Source organism: Rhinoderma darwinii, chromosome 4, assembly GCF_050947455.1.
Source record: "Rhinoderma darwinii isolate aRhiDar2 chromosome 4, aRhiDar2.hap1, whole genome shotgun sequence".
Classification (NCBI taxonomy): domain Eukaryota; kingdom Metazoa; phylum Chordata; class Amphibia; order Anura; family Rhinodermatidae; genus Rhinoderma; species Rhinoderma darwinii.
The window spans coordinates 5,250,323-5,264,535 of NC_134690.1; the positions used below are offsets into that span (position 1 = coordinate 5,250,323).

The 14,213-nt window shown below is 43.9% G+C and overlaps 50 non-coding genes across 50 annotated transcripts; all 50 read left to right on the top strand.

Moving 5' to 3' along the window:
• The first annotated feature begins 122 nt into the window (after positions 1 to 122).
• TRNAV-UAC (transfer RNA valine (anticodon UAC)) lies at positions 123 to 195 on the top strand. Its single transcript has one exon. It is a non-coding gene; the product is annotated as a tRNA-Val (tRNA).
• A 254-nt stretch (positions 196 to 449) lies between these two features.
• On the top strand, positions 450 to 522 carry TRNAV-UAC (transfer RNA valine (anticodon UAC)). The gene has a single exon. It is a non-coding gene; the product is annotated as a tRNA-Val (tRNA).
• A 98-nt stretch (positions 523 to 620) lies between these two features.
• On the top strand, positions 621 to 693 carry TRNAV-UAC (transfer RNA valine (anticodon UAC)). The gene has a single exon. It is a non-coding gene; the product is annotated as a tRNA-Val (tRNA).
• Positions 694 to 962: 269 nt separating this feature from the next.
• TRNAV-UAC (transfer RNA valine (anticodon UAC)) lies at positions 963 to 1,035 on the top strand. The gene has a single exon. It is a non-coding gene; the product is annotated as a tRNA-Val (tRNA).
• Positions 1,036 to 1,467: 432 nt separating this feature from the next.
• TRNAV-UAC (transfer RNA valine (anticodon UAC)) lies at positions 1,468 to 1,540 on the top strand. The gene has a single exon. It is a non-coding gene; the product is annotated as a tRNA-Val (tRNA).
• Positions 1,541 to 1,638: 98 nt separating this feature from the next.
• TRNAV-AAC (transfer RNA valine (anticodon AAC)) lies at positions 1,639 to 1,711 on the top strand. Its single transcript has one exon. It is a non-coding gene; the product is annotated as a tRNA-Val (tRNA).
• Positions 1,712 to 1,809: 98 nt separating this feature from the next.
• On the top strand, positions 1,810 to 1,882 carry TRNAV-UAC (transfer RNA valine (anticodon UAC)). The gene has a single exon. It is a non-coding gene; the product is annotated as a tRNA-Val (tRNA).
• Positions 1,883 to 2,322: 440 nt separating this feature from the next.
• On the top strand, positions 2,323 to 2,395 carry TRNAV-UAC (transfer RNA valine (anticodon UAC)). Its single transcript has one exon. It is a non-coding gene; the product is annotated as a tRNA-Val (tRNA).
• Positions 2,396 to 2,828: 433 nt separating this feature from the next.
• Positions 2,829 to 2,901, top strand: TRNAV-UAC (transfer RNA valine (anticodon UAC)). The gene has a single exon. It is a non-coding gene; the product is annotated as a tRNA-Val (tRNA).
• A 432-nt stretch (positions 2,902 to 3,333) lies between these two features.
• On the top strand, positions 3,334 to 3,406 carry TRNAV-UAC (transfer RNA valine (anticodon UAC)). Its single transcript has one exon. It is a non-coding gene; the product is annotated as a tRNA-Val (tRNA).
• Positions 3,407 to 3,504: 98 nt separating this feature from the next.
• On the top strand, positions 3,505 to 3,577 carry TRNAV-AAC (transfer RNA valine (anticodon AAC)). The gene has a single exon. It is a non-coding gene; the product is annotated as a tRNA-Val (tRNA).
• A 98-nt stretch (positions 3,578 to 3,675) lies between these two features.
• Positions 3,676 to 3,748, top strand: TRNAV-UAC (transfer RNA valine (anticodon UAC)). The gene has a single exon. It is a non-coding gene; the product is annotated as a tRNA-Val (tRNA).
• Positions 3,749 to 4,188: 440 nt separating this feature from the next.
• TRNAV-UAC (transfer RNA valine (anticodon UAC)) lies at positions 4,189 to 4,261 on the top strand. Its single transcript has one exon. It is a non-coding gene; the product is annotated as a tRNA-Val (tRNA).
• Positions 4,262 to 4,522: 261 nt separating this feature from the next.
• TRNAV-UAC (transfer RNA valine (anticodon UAC)) lies at positions 4,523 to 4,595 on the top strand. Its single transcript has one exon. It is a non-coding gene; the product is annotated as a tRNA-Val (tRNA).
• A 91-nt stretch (positions 4,596 to 4,686) lies between these two features.
• Positions 4,687 to 4,759, top strand: TRNAV-UAC (transfer RNA valine (anticodon UAC)). Its single transcript has one exon. It is a non-coding gene; the product is annotated as a tRNA-Val (tRNA).
• Positions 4,760 to 4,849: 90 nt separating this feature from the next.
• On the top strand, positions 4,850 to 4,922 carry TRNAV-UAC (transfer RNA valine (anticodon UAC)). The gene has a single exon. It is a non-coding gene; the product is annotated as a tRNA-Val (tRNA).
• A 98-nt stretch (positions 4,923 to 5,020) lies between these two features.
• TRNAV-UAC (transfer RNA valine (anticodon UAC)) lies at positions 5,021 to 5,093 on the top strand. The gene has a single exon. It is a non-coding gene; the product is annotated as a tRNA-Val (tRNA).
• A 269-nt stretch (positions 5,094 to 5,362) lies between these two features.
• On the top strand, positions 5,363 to 5,435 carry TRNAV-UAC (transfer RNA valine (anticodon UAC)). Its single transcript has one exon. It is a non-coding gene; the product is annotated as a tRNA-Val (tRNA).
• A 432-nt stretch (positions 5,436 to 5,867) lies between these two features.
• TRNAV-UAC (transfer RNA valine (anticodon UAC)) lies at positions 5,868 to 5,940 on the top strand. Its single transcript has one exon. It is a non-coding gene; the product is annotated as a tRNA-Val (tRNA).
• A 269-nt stretch (positions 5,941 to 6,209) lies between these two features.
• Positions 6,210 to 6,282, top strand: TRNAV-UAC (transfer RNA valine (anticodon UAC)). Its single transcript has one exon. It is a non-coding gene; the product is annotated as a tRNA-Val (tRNA).
• A 440-nt stretch (positions 6,283 to 6,722) lies between these two features.
• On the top strand, positions 6,723 to 6,795 carry TRNAV-UAC (transfer RNA valine (anticodon UAC)). The gene has a single exon. It is a non-coding gene; the product is annotated as a tRNA-Val (tRNA).
• Positions 6,796 to 6,893: 98 nt separating this feature from the next.
• Positions 6,894 to 6,966, top strand: TRNAV-UAC (transfer RNA valine (anticodon UAC)). The gene has a single exon. It is a non-coding gene; the product is annotated as a tRNA-Val (tRNA).
• Positions 6,967 to 7,227: 261 nt separating this feature from the next.
• TRNAV-UAC (transfer RNA valine (anticodon UAC)) lies at positions 7,228 to 7,300 on the top strand. Its single transcript has one exon. It is a non-coding gene; the product is annotated as a tRNA-Val (tRNA).
• Positions 7,301 to 7,391: 91 nt separating this feature from the next.
• Positions 7,392 to 7,464, top strand: TRNAV-UAC (transfer RNA valine (anticodon UAC)). The gene has a single exon. It is a non-coding gene; the product is annotated as a tRNA-Val (tRNA).
• Positions 7,465 to 7,554: 90 nt separating this feature from the next.
• Positions 7,555 to 7,627, top strand: TRNAV-UAC (transfer RNA valine (anticodon UAC)). Its single transcript has one exon. It is a non-coding gene; the product is annotated as a tRNA-Val (tRNA).
• Positions 7,628 to 7,725: 98 nt separating this feature from the next.
• On the top strand, positions 7,726 to 7,798 carry TRNAV-UAC (transfer RNA valine (anticodon UAC)). The gene has a single exon. It is a non-coding gene; the product is annotated as a tRNA-Val (tRNA).
• A 269-nt stretch (positions 7,799 to 8,067) lies between these two features.
• On the top strand, positions 8,068 to 8,140 carry TRNAV-UAC (transfer RNA valine (anticodon UAC)). Its single transcript has one exon. It is a non-coding gene; the product is annotated as a tRNA-Val (tRNA).
• Positions 8,141 to 8,401: 261 nt separating this feature from the next.
• TRNAV-UAC (transfer RNA valine (anticodon UAC)) lies at positions 8,402 to 8,474 on the top strand. Its single transcript has one exon. It is a non-coding gene; the product is annotated as a tRNA-Val (tRNA).
• Positions 8,475 to 8,572: 98 nt separating this feature from the next.
• TRNAV-AAC (transfer RNA valine (anticodon AAC)) lies at positions 8,573 to 8,645 on the top strand. Its single transcript has one exon. It is a non-coding gene; the product is annotated as a tRNA-Val (tRNA).
• Positions 8,646 to 8,907: 262 nt separating this feature from the next.
• TRNAV-UAC (transfer RNA valine (anticodon UAC)) lies at positions 8,908 to 8,980 on the top strand. Its single transcript has one exon. It is a non-coding gene; the product is annotated as a tRNA-Val (tRNA).
• A 90-nt stretch (positions 8,981 to 9,070) lies between these two features.
• On the top strand, positions 9,071 to 9,143 carry TRNAV-UAC (transfer RNA valine (anticodon UAC)). Its single transcript has one exon. It is a non-coding gene; the product is annotated as a tRNA-Val (tRNA).
• Positions 9,144 to 9,412: 269 nt separating this feature from the next.
• TRNAV-UAC (transfer RNA valine (anticodon UAC)) lies at positions 9,413 to 9,485 on the top strand. Its single transcript has one exon. It is a non-coding gene; the product is annotated as a tRNA-Val (tRNA).
• A 98-nt stretch (positions 9,486 to 9,583) lies between these two features.
• On the top strand, positions 9,584 to 9,656 carry TRNAV-AAC (transfer RNA valine (anticodon AAC)). The gene has a single exon. It is a non-coding gene; the product is annotated as a tRNA-Val (tRNA).
• Positions 9,657 to 9,754: 98 nt separating this feature from the next.
• Positions 9,755 to 9,827, top strand: TRNAV-UAC (transfer RNA valine (anticodon UAC)). The gene has a single exon. It is a non-coding gene; the product is annotated as a tRNA-Val (tRNA).
• Positions 9,828 to 10,096: 269 nt separating this feature from the next.
• On the top strand, positions 10,097 to 10,169 carry TRNAV-UAC (transfer RNA valine (anticodon UAC)). The gene has a single exon. It is a non-coding gene; the product is annotated as a tRNA-Val (tRNA).
• A 261-nt stretch (positions 10,170 to 10,430) lies between these two features.
• On the top strand, positions 10,431 to 10,503 carry TRNAV-UAC (transfer RNA valine (anticodon UAC)). Its single transcript has one exon. It is a non-coding gene; the product is annotated as a tRNA-Val (tRNA).
• A 98-nt stretch (positions 10,504 to 10,601) lies between these two features.
• On the top strand, positions 10,602 to 10,674 carry TRNAV-AAC (transfer RNA valine (anticodon AAC)). The gene has a single exon. It is a non-coding gene; the product is annotated as a tRNA-Val (tRNA).
• Positions 10,675 to 10,936: 262 nt separating this feature from the next.
• TRNAV-UAC (transfer RNA valine (anticodon UAC)) lies at positions 10,937 to 11,009 on the top strand. Its single transcript has one exon. It is a non-coding gene; the product is annotated as a tRNA-Val (tRNA).
• Positions 11,010 to 11,270: 261 nt separating this feature from the next.
• On the top strand, positions 11,271 to 11,343 carry TRNAV-UAC (transfer RNA valine (anticodon UAC)). The gene has a single exon. It is a non-coding gene; the product is annotated as a tRNA-Val (tRNA).
• A 269-nt stretch (positions 11,344 to 11,612) lies between these two features.
• On the top strand, positions 11,613 to 11,685 carry TRNAV-UAC (transfer RNA valine (anticodon UAC)). Its single transcript has one exon. It is a non-coding gene; the product is annotated as a tRNA-Val (tRNA).
• Positions 11,686 to 12,125: 440 nt separating this feature from the next.
• On the top strand, positions 12,126 to 12,198 carry TRNAV-UAC (transfer RNA valine (anticodon UAC)). The gene has a single exon. It is a non-coding gene; the product is annotated as a tRNA-Val (tRNA).
• Positions 12,199 to 12,296: 98 nt separating this feature from the next.
• Positions 12,297 to 12,369, top strand: TRNAV-UAC (transfer RNA valine (anticodon UAC)). The gene has a single exon. It is a non-coding gene; the product is annotated as a tRNA-Val (tRNA).
• Positions 12,370 to 12,630: 261 nt separating this feature from the next.
• TRNAV-UAC (transfer RNA valine (anticodon UAC)) lies at positions 12,631 to 12,703 on the top strand. Its single transcript has one exon. It is a non-coding gene; the product is annotated as a tRNA-Val (tRNA).
• A 91-nt stretch (positions 12,704 to 12,794) lies between these two features.
• TRNAV-UAC (transfer RNA valine (anticodon UAC)) lies at positions 12,795 to 12,867 on the top strand. The gene has a single exon. It is a non-coding gene; the product is annotated as a tRNA-Val (tRNA).
• A 90-nt stretch (positions 12,868 to 12,957) lies between these two features.
• Positions 12,958 to 13,030, top strand: TRNAV-UAC (transfer RNA valine (anticodon UAC)). The gene has a single exon. It is a non-coding gene; the product is annotated as a tRNA-Val (tRNA).
• Positions 13,031 to 13,128: 98 nt separating this feature from the next.
• On the top strand, positions 13,129 to 13,201 carry TRNAV-UAC (transfer RNA valine (anticodon UAC)). The gene has a single exon. It is a non-coding gene; the product is annotated as a tRNA-Val (tRNA).
• A 269-nt stretch (positions 13,202 to 13,470) lies between these two features.
• Positions 13,471 to 13,543, top strand: TRNAV-UAC (transfer RNA valine (anticodon UAC)). Its single transcript has one exon. It is a non-coding gene; the product is annotated as a tRNA-Val (tRNA).
• Positions 13,544 to 13,804: 261 nt separating this feature from the next.
• TRNAV-UAC (transfer RNA valine (anticodon UAC)) lies at positions 13,805 to 13,877 on the top strand. The gene has a single exon. It is a non-coding gene; the product is annotated as a tRNA-Val (tRNA).
• Positions 13,878 to 13,975: 98 nt separating this feature from the next.
• TRNAV-AAC (transfer RNA valine (anticodon AAC)) lies at positions 13,976 to 14,048 on the top strand. Its single transcript has one exon. It is a non-coding gene; the product is annotated as a tRNA-Val (tRNA).
• A 91-nt stretch (positions 14,049 to 14,139) lies between these two features.
• On the top strand, positions 14,140 to 14,212 carry TRNAV-UAC (transfer RNA valine (anticodon UAC)). The gene has a single exon. It is a non-coding gene; the product is annotated as a tRNA-Val (tRNA).
• Position 14,213: the final 1 nt, after the last annotated feature.

A 14,213-nucleotide genomic window follows, 5' to 3' on the forward strand; every position in this document is an offset into this window, starting at 1 on the left:
AAAGGTCCCTTGTTCGAGACAGGGCAGAAACATGGAGCTATGTCTTCCTTTTAACACAAAGAAAGCCTTTAAATTTGTCAAACTTTGGTTTCTGCAATGGTGGGTTTTTGTATCAAGGGGAAGTTTCTGTAGTGTAGTGGTTATCACGTTCGGCTTACACGCGAAAGGTCCCCTGTTCGAGACAGGGCAGAAACATGAAATTTTTTTTGTTGCCGCTAATTGGCTGGATTATTTTTCTCAATTCGTTTCTGCATGGCTTGCGGGTTGCAGAACAATCAATATCCAAGTTTCCTGTAGTGTAGTGGTTATCACGTTCGCCTTACACGCGAAAGGTCCCCTGTTCGAAACTGGGCAGAAACAAGGAACTATGTGTTCCTTTTAACACAAAGAAAGCCTTTAAATTTGTCAACTTTGATTTCTGCAATGGTGGGTTTTTGTATCAAGGGGAAGTTTCTGTAGTGTAGTGGTTATCACGTTCGCCTTACACGCGAAAGGTCCCCTGTTCGAGACAGGGCAGAAACATGGAATTTTTTTTGTTGCCACTAATTGGCTGGATTATTTTTCTCAATTCGTTTCTGCATGGCTTGCGGGTTGTGGGTTGCGGAACAATCAATATCCAAGTTTCTGTAGTGTAGTGGTTATCACGTTCGCCTTACACGCGAAATGTCCCCTGTTCGAGACAGGGCAGAAACATGGAATTTTTTTTGTTGCCACTAATTGGCTGGATTATTTTTCTCAATTCGTTTCTGCATGGCTTGCGGGTTGTGGGTGGCGGAACAATCAATATCCAAGTTTCTGTAGTGTAGTGGTTATCACGTTCGCCTAACACGCGAAAGGTCCCCTGTTCGAGACAGGGCAGAAAAATGGAATTTTTTTTGTTGCCACTAATTGGCTGGATTATTTTTCTCAATTCGTTTCTGCATGGCTTGCGGGTTGTGGGTTGCGGAACAATCAATATCCAAGTTTCTGTAGTGTAGTGGTTATCACGTTCGCCTTACACGCGAAAGGTCCCCTGTTCGAGACAGGGCAGAAACATGGTATTTTTTTGGTTGCCACTAATTGGCTGGATTCTTTTTCTCAATTCGTTTCTGCATGGCTTGCGGGTTGTGGGTTGCAGAACAATCATTATCCAAGTTTCTGTAGTGTAGTGGTTATCACGTTCGCCTAACACGCGAAAGGTCCCTTGTTCGAGACAGGGCAGAAACATGGAGCTATGTCTTCCTTTTAACACAAAGAAAGCCTTTAAATTTGTCAAACTTTGGTTTCTGCAATGGTGGGTTTTTGTATCAAGGGGAAGTTTCTGTAGTGTAGTGGTTATCACGTTCGCCTAACACGCGAAAGGTCACCTGTTCGAGACAGGGCAGAAACATGGTATTTTTTTTGTTGCCACTAATTGGCTGGATTATTTTTCTCAATTCGTTTCTGTATGGCTTGCGGGTTGTGGGTTGCTGAACAATCAACATCCAAGTTTCTGTAGTGTAGTGGTTATCACGTTCGCCTTACACGCGAAAGGTCCCCTGTTCGAGACAGGGCAGAAACATGGAATTTTTTTTGTTGCCACTAATTGGCTGGATTCTTTTTCTCAATTCGTTTCTGCATGGCTTGCGGGTTGTGGGTTGCGGAACAATCAATATCCAAGTTTCTGTAGTGTAGTGGTTATCACGTTCGCCTAACACGCGAAAGGTCCCCTGTTCGAGACAGGGCAGAAACAAGGAATTTTTTTTGTTGCCACTAATTGGCTGGATTATTTTTCTCAATTCGTTTCTGCATGGCTTGCGGGTTGTGGGTTGCGGAACAATCAATATCCAAGTTTCTGTAGTGTAGTGGTTATCACGTTCGCCTTACACGCGAAAGGTCCCCTGTTCGAGACAGGGCAGAAACATGAAATTTTTTTTGTTGCCGCTAATTGGCTGGATTATTTTTCTCAATTCGTTTCTGCATGGCTTGCGGGTTGTGGGTTGCGGAACAATCAATATCCAAGTTTCTGTAGTGTAGTGGTTATCACGTTCGCCTAACACTCGAAAGGTCCCCTGTTCGAGACAGGGCAGAAACATGGTATTTTTTTGGTTGCCACTAATTGGCTGGATTCTTTTTCTCAATTCGTTTCTGCATGGCTTGCGGGTTGTGGGTGGCGGAACAATCAATATCCAAGTTTCTGTAGTGTAGTGGTTATCACGTTCGCCTAACACGCGAAAGGTCCCCTGTTCGAGACAGGGCAGAAAAATGGAATTTTTTTTGTTGCCACTAATTGGCTGGATTATTTTTCTCAATTCGTTTCTGCATGGCTTGCGGGTTGTGGGTTGCGGAACAATCAATATCCAAGTTTCTGTAGTGTAGTGGTTATCACGTTCGCCTTACACGCGAAAGGTCCCCTGTTCGAGACAGGGCAGAAACATGGTATTTTTTTGGTTGCCACTAATTGGCTGGATTCTTTTTCTCAATTCGTTTCTGCATGGCTTGCGGGTTGTGGGTTGCAGAACAATCATTATCCAAGTTTCTGTAGTGTAGTGGTTATCACGTTCGCCTAACACGCGAAAGGTCCCTTGTTCGAGACAGGGCAGAAAACATGGAGCTATGTCTTCCTTTTAACACAAAGAAAGCCTTTAAATTTGTCAAACTTTGGTTTCTGCAATGGTGGGTTTTTGTATCAAGGGGAAGTTTCTGTAGTGTAGTGGTTATCACGTTCGGCTTACACGCGAAAGGTCCCCTGTTCGAGACAGGGCAGAAAAATGGAATTTTTTTTGTTGCCACTAATTGGCTGGATTATTTTTCTCAATTCGTTTCTGCATGGCTTGCGGGTTGTGGGTTGCGGAACAATCAATATCCAAGTTTCTGTAGTGTAGTGGTTATCACGTTCGCCTTACACGCGAAAGGTCCCCTGTTCGAGACAGGGCAGAAACATGGTATTTTTTTGGTTGCCACTAATTGGCTGGATTCTTTTTCTCAATTCGTTTCTGCATGGCTTGCGGGTTGTGGGTTGCAGAACAATCATTATCCAAGTTTCTGTAGTGTAGTGGTTATCACGTTCGCCTAACACGCGAAAGGTCCCTTGTTCGAGACAGGGCAGAAACATGGAGCTATGTCTTCCTTTTAACACAAAGAAAGCCTTTAAATTTGTCAAACTTTGGTTTCTGCAATGGTGGGTTTTTGTATCAAGGGGAAGTTTCTGTAGTGTAGTGGTTATCACGTTCGCCTAACACGCGAAAGGTCACCTGTTCGAGACAGGGCAGAAACATGGTATTTTTTTTGTTGCCACTAATTGGCTGGATTATTTTTCTCAATTCGTTTCTGTATGGCTTGCGGGTTGTGGGTTGCTGAACAATCAACATCCAAGTTTCTGTAGTGTAGTGGTTATCACGTTCGCCTTACACGCGAAAGGTCCCCTGTTCGAGACAGGGCAGAAACATGGAATTTTTTTTGTTGCCACTAATTGGCTGGATTCTTTTTCTCAATTCGTTTCTGCATGGCTTGCGGGTTGTGGGTTGCGGAACAATCAATATCCAAGTTTCTGTAGTGTAGTGGTTATCACGTTCGCCTAACACGCGAAAGGTCCCCTGTTCGAGACAGGGCAGAAACAAGGAATTTTTTTTGTTGCCACTAATTGGCTGGATTATTTTTCTCAATTCGTTTCTGCATGGCTTGCGGGTTGTGGGTTGCGGAACAATCAATATCCAAGTTTCTGTAGTGTAGTGGTTATCACGTTCGCCTTACACGCGAAAGGTCCCCTGTTCGAGACAGGGCAGAAACATGAAATTTTTTTTGTTGCCGCTAATTGGCTGGATTATTTTTCTCAATTCGTTTCTGCATGGCTTGCGGGTTGTGGGTTGCGGAACAATCAATATCCAAGTTTCTGTAGTGTAGTGGTTATCACGTTCGCCTAACACTCGAAAGGTCCCCTGTTCGAGACAGGGCAGAAACATGGTATTTTTTTGGTTGCCACTAATTGGCTGGATTCTTTTTCTCAATTCGTTTCTGCATGGCTTGCGGGTTGTGGGTGGCGGAACAATCAATATCCAAGTTTCTGTAGTGTAGTGGTTATCACGTTCGCCTAACACGCGAAAGGTCCCCTGTTCGAGACAGGGCAGAAAAATGGAATTTTTTTTGTTGCCACTAATTGGCTGGATTATTTTTCTCAATTCGTTTCTGCATGGCTTGCGGGTTGTGGGTTGCGGAACAATCAATATCCAAGTTTCTGTAGTGTAGTGGTTATCACGTTCGCCTTACACGCGAAAGGTCCCCTGTTCGAGACAGGGCAGAAACATGGTATTTTTTTGGTTGCCACTAATTGGCTGGATTCTTTTTCTCAATTCGTTTCTGCATGGCTTGCGGGTTGTGGGTTGCAGAACAATCATTATCCAAGTTTCTGTAGTGTAGTGGTTATCACGTTCGCCTAACACGCGAAAGGTCCCTTGTTCGAGACAGGGCAGAAACATGGAGCTATGTCTTCCTTTTAACACAAAGAAAGCCTTTAAATTTGTCAAACTTTGGTTTCTGCAATGGTGGGTTTTTGTATCAAGGGGAAGTTTCTGTAGTGTAGTGGTTATCACGTTCGGCTTACACGCGAAAGGTCCCCTGTTCGAGACAGGGCAGAAACATGAAATTTTTTTTGTTGCCGCTAATTGGCTGGATTATTTTTCTCAATTCGTTTCTGCATGGCTTGCGGGTTGCAGAACAATCAATATCCAAGTTTCTGTAGTGTAGTGGTTATCACGTTCGCCTTACACGCGAAAGGTCCCCTGTTCGAAACTGGGCAGAAACAAGGAACTATGTGTTCCTTTTAACACAAAGAAAGCCTTTAAATTTGTCAAACTTTGATTTCTGCAATGGTGGGTTTTTGTATCAAGGGGAAGTTTCTGTAGTGTAGTGGTTATCACGTTCGCCTTACACGCGAAAGGTCCCCTGTTCGAGACAGGGCAGAAACATGGAATTTTTTTTGTTGCCACTAATTGGCTGGATTATTTTTCTCAATTCGTTTCTGCATGGCTTGCGGGTTGTGGGTTGCGGAACAATCAATATCCAAGTTTCTGTAGTGTAGTGGTTATCACGTTCGCCTTACACGCGAAATGTCCCCTGTTCGAGACAGGGCAGAAACATGGAATTTTTTTTGTTGCCACTAATTGCCTGGATTATTTTTCTCAATTCGTTTCTGCATGGCTTGCGGGTTGTGGGTGGCGGAACAATCAATATCCAAGTTTCTGTAGTGTAGTGGTTATCACGTTCGCCTAACACGCGAAAGGTCCCCTGTTCGAGACATGGCAGAAAAATGGAATTTTTTTTGTTGCCACTAATTGGCTGGATTATTTTTCTCAATTCGTTTCTGCATGGCTTGCGGGTTGTGGGTTGCGGAACAATCAATATCCAAGTTTCTGTAGTGTAGTGGTTATCACGTTCGCCTTACACGCGAAAGGTCCCCTGTTCGAGACAGGGCAGAAACATGGTATTTTTTTGGTTGCCACTAATTGGCTGGATTCTTTTTCTCAATTCGTTTCTGCATGGCTTGCGGGTTGTGGGTTGCAGAACAATCAATATCCAAGTTTCTGTAGTGTAGTGGTTATCACGTTCGCCTTACACGCAAAAGGTCCCCTGTTCGAAACTGGGCAGAAACAAGGAACTATGTCTTCCTTTTAACACAAAGAAAGCCTTTAAATTTGTCAAACTTTGGTTTCTGCAATGGTGGGTTTTTGTATCAAGGGGAAGTTTCTGTAGTGTAGTGGTTATCACGTTCGCCTAACACGCGAAAGGTCACCTGTTCGAGACAGGGCAGAAACATGGTATTTTTTTTGTTGCCACTAATTGGCTGGATTATTTTTCTCAATTCGTTTCTGTATGGCTTGCGGGTTGTGGGTTGCTGAACAATCAACATCCAAGTTTCTGTAGTGTAGTGGTTATCACGTTCGCCTTACACGCGAAAGGTCCCCTGTTCGAGACAGGGCAGAAACATGGAATTTTTTTTGTTGGCACTAATTGGCTGGATTCTTTTTCTCAATTCGTTTCTGCATGGCTTGCGGGTTGTGGGTTGCGGAACAACCAATATCCAAGTTTCTGTAGTGTAGTGGTTATCACGTTCGCCTAACATGCGAAAGGTCCCCTGTTCGAGACAGGGCAGAAACAAGGAATTTTTTTTGTTGCCACTAATTGGCTGGATTATTTTTCTCAATTCGTTTCTGCATGGCTTGCGGGTTGTGGGTTGCGGAACAATCAATATCCAAGTTTCTGTAGTGTAGTGGTTATCACGTTCGCCTTACACGCGAAAGGTCCCCTGTTCGAGACAGGGCAGAAACATGAAAATTTTTTTGTTGCCGCTAATTGGCTGGATTATTTTTCTCAATTCGTTTCTGCATGGCTTGCGGGTTGTGGGTTGCGGAACAATCAATATCCAAGTTTCTGTAGTGTAGTGGTTATCACGTTCGCCTAACACTCGAAAGGTCCCCTGTTCGAGACAGGGCAGAAACATGGTATTTTTTTGGTTGCCACTAATTGGCTGGATTCTTTTTCTCAATTCGTTTCTGCATGGCTTGCGGGTTGTGGGTGGCGGAACAATCAATATCCAAGTTTCTGTAGTGTAGTGGTTATCACGTTCGCCTAACACGCGAAAGGTCCCCTGTTCGAGACAGGGCAGAAAAATGGAATTTTTTTTGTTGCCACTAATTGGCTGGATTATTTTTCTCAATTCGTTTCTGCATGGCTTGCGGGTTGTGGGTTGCGGAACAATCAATATCCAAGTTTCTGTAGTGTAGTGGTTATCACGTTCGCCTTACACGCGAAAGGTCCCCTGTTCGAGACAGGGCAGAAACATGGTATTTTTTTGGTTGCCACTAATTGGCTGGATTATTTTTCTCAATTCGTTTCTGCATGGCTTGCGGGTTGTGGGTTGCGGAACAATCAATATCCAAGTTTCTGTAGTGTAGTGGTTATCACGTTCGCCTTACACGCGAAAGGTCCCCTGTTCGAGACAGGGCAGAAACATGGTATTTTTTTGGTTGCCACTAATTGGCTGGATTCTTTTTCTCAATTCGTTTCTGCATGGCTTGCGGGTTGTGGGTTGCAGAACAATCATTATCCAAGTTTCTGTAGTGTAGTGGTTATCACGTTCGCCTAACACGCGAAAGGTCCCTTGTTCGAGACAGGGCAGAAACATGGAGCTATGTCTTCCTTTTAACACAAAGAAAGCCTTTAAATTTGTCAAACTTTGGTTTCTGCAATGGTGGGTTTTTGTATCAAGGGGAAGTTTCTGTAGTGTAGTGGTTATCACGTTCGGCTTACACGCGAAAGGTCCCCTGTTCGAGACAGGGCAGAAACATGAAATTTTTTTTGTTGCCGCTAATTGGCTGGATTATTTTTCTCAATTCGTTTCTGCATGGCTTGCGGGTTGCAGAACAATCAATATCCAAGTTTCTGTAGTGTAGTGGTTATCACGTTCGCCTTACACGCGAAAGGTCCCCTGTTCGAAACTGGGCAGAAACAAGGAACTATGTGTTCCTTTTAACACAAAGAAAGCCTTTAAATTTGTCAAACTTTGATTTCTGCAATGGTGGGTTTTTGTATCAAGGGGAAGTTTCTGTAGTGTAGTGGTTATCACGTTCGCCTTACACGCGAAAGGTCCCCTGTTCGAGACAGGGCAGAAACATGGAATTTTTTTTGTTGCCACTAATTGGCTGGATTATTTTTCTCAATTCGTTTCTGCATGGCTTGCGGGTTGTGGGTTGCGGAACAATCAATATCCAAGTTTCTGTAGTGTAGTGGTTATCACGTTCGCCTTACACGCGAAATGTCCCCTGTTCGAGACAGGGCAGAAACATGGAATTTTTTTTGTTGCCACTAATTGCCTGGATTATTTTTCTCAATTCGTTTCTGCATGGCTTGCGGGTTGTGGGTGGCGGAACAATCAATATCCAAGTTTCTGTAGTGTAGTGGTTATCACGTTCGCCTAACACGCGAAAGGTCCCCTGTTCGAGACATGGCAGAAAAATGGAATTTTTTTTGTTGCCACTAATTGGCTGGATTATTTTTCTCAATTCGTTTCTGCATGGCTTGCGGGTTGTGGGTTGCGGAACAATCAATATCCAAGTTTCTGTAGTGTAGTGGTTATCACGTTCGCCTTACACGCGAAAGGTCCCCTGTTCGAGACAGGGCAGAAACATGGTATTTTTTTGGTTGCCACTAATTGGCTGGATTCTTTTTCTCAATTCGTTTCTGCATGGCTTGCGGGTTGTGGGTTGCAGAACAATCAATATCCAAGTTTCTGTAGTGTAGTGGTTATCACGTTCGCCTTACACGCAAAAGGTCCCCTGTTCGAAACTGGGCAGAAACAAGGAACTATGTCTTCCTTTTAACACAAAGAAAGCCTTTAAATTTGTCAAACTTTGGTTTCTGCAATGGTGGGTTTTTGTATCAAGGGGAAGTTTCTGTAGTGTAGTGGTTATCACGTTCGCCTTACACGCGAAAGGTCCCCTGTTCGAGACAGGGCAGAAACATGGAATTTTTTTTGTTGGCACTAATTGGCTGGATTCTTTTTCTCAATTCGTTTCTGCATGGCTTGCGGGTTGTGGGTTGCGGAACAATCAATATCCAAGTTTCTGTAGTGTAGTGGTTATCACGTTCGCCTAACACGCGAAAGGTCCCCTGTTCGAGACAGGGCAGAAACATGGAATTTTTTTTGTTGCCACTAATTGGCTGGATTATTTTTCTCAATTCGTTTCTGCATGGCTTGCGGGTTGTGGGTTGCGGGTCAATCAATATCCAAGTTTCTGTAGTGTAGTGGTTATCACGTTTGCCTAACACGCGAAAGGTCCCCTGTTCGAGACAAGGCAGAAACATGGAATTTTTTTTGTTGCCGCTAATTGGCTGGATTATTTTTCTCAATTCGTTTCTGCATGGCTTCCGGGTTGCAGAACAATCAATATCCAAGTTTCTGTAGTGTAGTGGTTATCACGTTCGCCTTACACGCGAAAGGTCCCCTGTTCGAAACTGGGCAGAAACAAGGAACTATGTGTTCCTTTTAACACAAAGAAAGCCTTTAAATTTGTCAAACTTTGGTTTCTGCAATGGTGGGTTTTTGTATCAAGGGGAAGTTTCTGTAGTGTAGTGGTTATAACGTTCGCCTTACACGCGAAAGGTCCCCTGTTCGAGACAGGGCAGAAACATGGAGTTTATTTTGTTGCCACTAATTGGCTGGATTATTTTTCTCAATTCGTTTCTGCATGGCTTGCGGGTTGTGGGTTGCGGAACAATCAATATCCAAGTTTCTGTAGTGTAGTGGTTATCACGTTCGCCTAACATGCGAAAGGTCCCCTGTTCGAGACAGGGCAGAAACATGGAATTTTTTTTGTTGGCACTAATTGGCTGGATTATTTTTCTCAATTCGTTTCTGCATGGCTTGCGGGTTGTGGGTTGCTGAACAATCAACATCCAAGTTTCTGTAGTGTAGTGGTTATCACGTTCGCCTTACACGCGAAAAGTCCCCTGTTCGAGACAGGGCAGAAACATGGAATTTTTTTTGTTGGCACTAATTGGCTGGATTCTTTTTCTCAATTCGTTTCTGCATGGCTTGCGGGTTGTGGGTTGCGGAACAATCAATATCCAAGTTTCTGTAGTGTAGTGGTTATCACGTTCGCCTAACACGCGAAAGGTCCCCTGTTCGAGACAGGGCAGAAACAAGGAATTTTTTTTGTTGCCACTAATTGGCTGGATTATTTTTCTCAATTCGTTTCTGCATGGCTTGCGGGTTGTGGGTTGCGGAACAATCAACATCCAAGTTTCTGTAGTGTAGTGGTTATCACGTTCGCCTTACACTCGAAAGGTCCCCTGTTCGAGACAGGGCAGAAACATGGTATTTTTTTGGTTGCCACTAATTGGCTGGATTCTTTTTCTCAATTCGTTTCTGCATGGCTTGCGGGTTGTGGGTGGCGGAACAATCAATATCCAAGTTTCTGTAGTGTAGTGGTTATCACGTTCGCCTAACACGCGAAAGGTCCCCTGTTCGAGACAGGGCAGAAAAATGGAATTTTTTTTGTTGCCACTAATTGGCTGGATTATTTTTCTCAATTCGTTTCTGCATGGCTTGCGGGTTGTGGGTTGCGGAACAATCAATATCCAAGTTTCTGTAGTGTAGTGGTTATCACGTTCGCCTTACACGCGAAAGGTCCCCTGTTCGAGACAGGGCAGAAACATGGTATTTTTTTGGTTGCCACTAATTGGCTGGATTCTTTTTCTCAATTCGTTTCTGCATGGCTTGCGGGTTGTGGGTTGCAGAACAATCAATATCCAAGTTTCTGTAGTGTAGTGGTTATCACGTTCGCCTAACACGCGAAAGGTCCCTTGTTCGAGACAGGGCAGAAACATGGAGCTATGTCTTCCTTTTAACACAAAGAAAGCCTTTAAATTTGTCAAACTTTGGTTTCTGCAATGGTGGGTTTTTGTATCAAGGGGAAGTTTCTGTAGTGTAGTGGTTATCACGTTCGCCTTACACGCGAAAGGTCCCCTGTTCGAGACAGGGCAGAAACATGGAATTTTTTTTGTTGGCACTAATTGGCTGGATTCTTTTTCTCAATTCGTTTCTGCATGGCTTGCGGGTTGTGGGTTGCGGAACAATCAATATCCAAGTTTCTGTAGTGTAGTGGTTATCACGTTCGCCTAACACGCGAAAGGTCCCCTGTTCGAGACAGGGCAGAAACATGGAATTTTTTTTGTTGCCACTAATTGGCTGGATTATTTTTCTCAATTCGTTTCTGCATGGCTTGCGGGTTTTGGGTTGCGGGTCAATCAATATCCAAGTTTCTGTAGTGTAGTGGTTATCACGTTTGCCTAACACGCGAAAGGTCCCCTGTTCGAGACAAGGCAGAAACATGGAATTTTTTTTGTTGCCGCTAATTGGCTGGATTATTTTTCTCAATTCGTTTCTGCATGGCTTCCGGGTTGCAGAACAATCAATATCCAAGTTTCTGTAGTGTAGTGGTTATCACGTTCGCCTTACACGCGAAAGGTCCCCTGTTCGAAACTGGGCAGAAACAAGGAACTATGTGTTCCTTTTAACACAAAGAAAGCCTTTAAATTTGTCAAACTTTGGTTTCTGCAATGGTGGGTTTTTGTATCAAGGGGAAGTTTCTGTAGTGTAGTGGTTATCACGTTCGCCTAACACGCGAAAGGTCACCTGTTCGAGACAGGGCAGAAACATGGTATTTTTTTTGTTGCCACTAATTGGCTGGATTATTTTTCTCAATTCGTTTCTGTATGGCTTGCGGGTTGTGGGTTGCTGAACAATCAACATCCAAGTTTCTGTAGTGTAGTGGTTATCACGTTCGCCTTACACGCGAAAGGTCCCCTGTTCGAGACAGGGCAGAAACATGGAATTTTTTTTGTTGCCACTAATTGGCTGGATTCTTTTTCTCAATTCGTTTCTGCATGGCTTGCGGGTTGTGGGTTGCGGAACAACCAATATCCAAGTTTCTGTAGTGTAGTGGTTATCACGTTCGCCTAACATGCGAAAGGTCCCCTGTTCGAGACAGGGCAGAAACAAGGAATTTTTTTTGTTGCCACTAATTGGCTGGATTATTTTTCTCAATTCGTTTCTGCATGGCTTGCGGGTTGTGGGTTGCGGAACAATCAATATCCAAGTTTCTGTAGTGTAGTGGTTATCACGTTCGCCTTACACGCGAAAGGTCCCCTGTTCGAGACAGGGCAGAAACATGAAAATTTTTTTGTTGCCGCTAATTGGCTGGATTATTTTTCTCAATTCGTTTCTGCATGGCTTGCGGGTTGTGGGTTGCGGAACAATCAATATCCAAGTTTCTGTAGTGTAGTGGTTATCACGTTCGCCTAACACTCGAAAGGTCCCCTGTTCGAGACAGGGCAGAAACATGGTATTTTTTTGGTTGCCACTAATTGGCTGGATTCTTTTTCTCAATTCGTTTCTGCATGGCTTGCGGGTTGTGGGTGGCGGAACAATCAATATCCAAGTTTCTGTAGTGTAGTGGTTATCACGTTCGCCTAACACGCGAAAGGTCCCCTGTTCGAGACAGGGCAGAAAAATGGAATTTTTTTTGTTGCCACTAATTGGCTGGATTATTTTTCTCAATTCGTTTCTGCATGGCTTGCGGGTTGTGGGTTGCGGAACAATCAATATCCAAGTTTCTGTAGTGTAGTGGTTATCACGTTCGCCTTACACGCGAAAGGTCCCCTGTTCGAGACAGGGCAGAAACATGGTATTTTTTTGGTTGCCACTAATTGGCTGGATTATTTTTCTCAATTCGTTTCTGCATGGCTTGCGGGTTGTGGGTTGCGGAACAATCAATATCCAAGTTTCTGTAGTGTAGTGGTTATCACGTTCGCCTTACACGCGAAAGGTCCCCTGTTCGAGACAGGGCAGAAACATGGTATTTTTTTGGTTGCCACTAATTGGCTGGATTCTTTTTCTCAATTCGTTTCTGCATGGCTTGCGGGTTGTGGGTTGCAGAACAATCATTATCCAAGTTTCTGTAGTGTAGTGGTTATCACGTTCGCCTAACACGCGAAAGGTCCCTTGTTCGAGACAGGGCAGAAACATGGAGCTATGTCTTCCTTTTAACACAAAGAAAGCCTTTAAATTTGTCAAACTTTGGTTTCTGCAATGGTGGGTTTTTGTATCAAGGGGAAGTTTCTGTAGTGTAGTGGTTATCACGTTCGGCTTACACGCGAAAGGTCCCCTGTTCGAGACAGGGCAGAAACATGAAATTTTTTTTGTTGCCGCTAATTGGCTGGATTATTTTTCTCAATTCGTTTCTGCATGGCTTGCGGGTTGCAGAACAATCAATATCCAAGTTTCTGTAGTGTAGTGGTTATCACGTTCGCCTTACACGCGAAAGGTCCCCTGTTCGAAACTGGGCAGAAACAAGGAACTATGTGTTCCTTTTAACACAAAGAAAGCCTTTAAATTTGTCAAACTTTGATTTCTGCAATGGTGGGTTTTTGTATCAAGGGGAAGTTTCTGTAGTGTAGTGGTTATCACGTTCGCCTTACACGCGAAAGGTCCCCTGTTCGAGACAGGGCAGAAACATGGAATTTTTTTTGTTGCCACTAATTGGCTGGATTATTTTTCTCAATTCGTTTCTGCATGGCTTGCGGGTTGTGGGTTGCGGAACAATCAATATCCAAGTTTCTGTAGTGTAGTGGTTATCACGTTCGCCTTACACGCGAAATGTCCCCTGTTCGAGACAGGGCAGAAACATGGAATTTTTTTTGTTGCCACTAATTGCCTGGATTATTTTTCTCAATTCGTTTCTGCATGGCTTGCGGGTTGTGGGTGGCGGAACAATCAATATCCAAGTTTCTGTAGTGTAGTGGTTATCACGTTCGCCTAACACGCGAAAGGTCCCCTGTTCGAGACATGGCAGAAAAATGGAATTTTTTTTGTTGCCACTAATTGGCTGGATTATTTTTCTCAATTCGTTTCTGCATGGCTTGCGGGTTGTGGGTTGCGGAACAATCAATATCCAAGTTTCTGTAGTGTAGTGGTTATCACGTTCGCCTTACACGCGAAAGGTCCCCTGTTCGAGACAGGGCAGAAACATGGTATTTTTTTGGTTGCCACTAATTGGCTGGATTCTTTTTCTCAATTCGTTTCTGCATGGCTTGCGGGTTGTGGGTTGCAGAACAATCAATATCCAAGTTTCTGTAGTGTAGTGGTTATCACGTTCGCCTTACACGCAAAAGGTCCCCTGTTCGAAACTGGGCAGAAACAAGGAACTATGTCTTCCTTTTAACACAAAGAAAGCCTTTAAATTTGTCAAACTTTGGTTTCTGCAATGGTGGGTTTTTGTATCAAGGGGAAGTTTCTGTAGTGTAGTGGTTATCACGTTCGCCTTACACGCGAAAGGTCCCCTGTTCGAGACAGGGCAGAAACATGGAATTTTTTTTGTTGGCACTAATTGGCTGGATTCTTTTTCTCAATTCGTTTCTGCATGGCTTGCGGGTTGTGGGTTGCGGAACAATCAATATCCAAGTTTCTGTAGTGTAGTGGTTATCACGTTCGCCTAACACGCGAAAGGTCCCCTGTTCGAGACAGGGCAGAAACAAGGAATTTTTTTTGTTGCCACTAATTGGCTGGATTATTTTTCTCAATTCGTTTCTGCATGGCTTCCGGGTTGCAGAACAATCAATATCCAAGTTTCTGTAGTGTAGTGGTTATCACGTTCGCCTTACACGCGAAAGGTCCCCTGTTCGAAACTGGGCAGAAACAA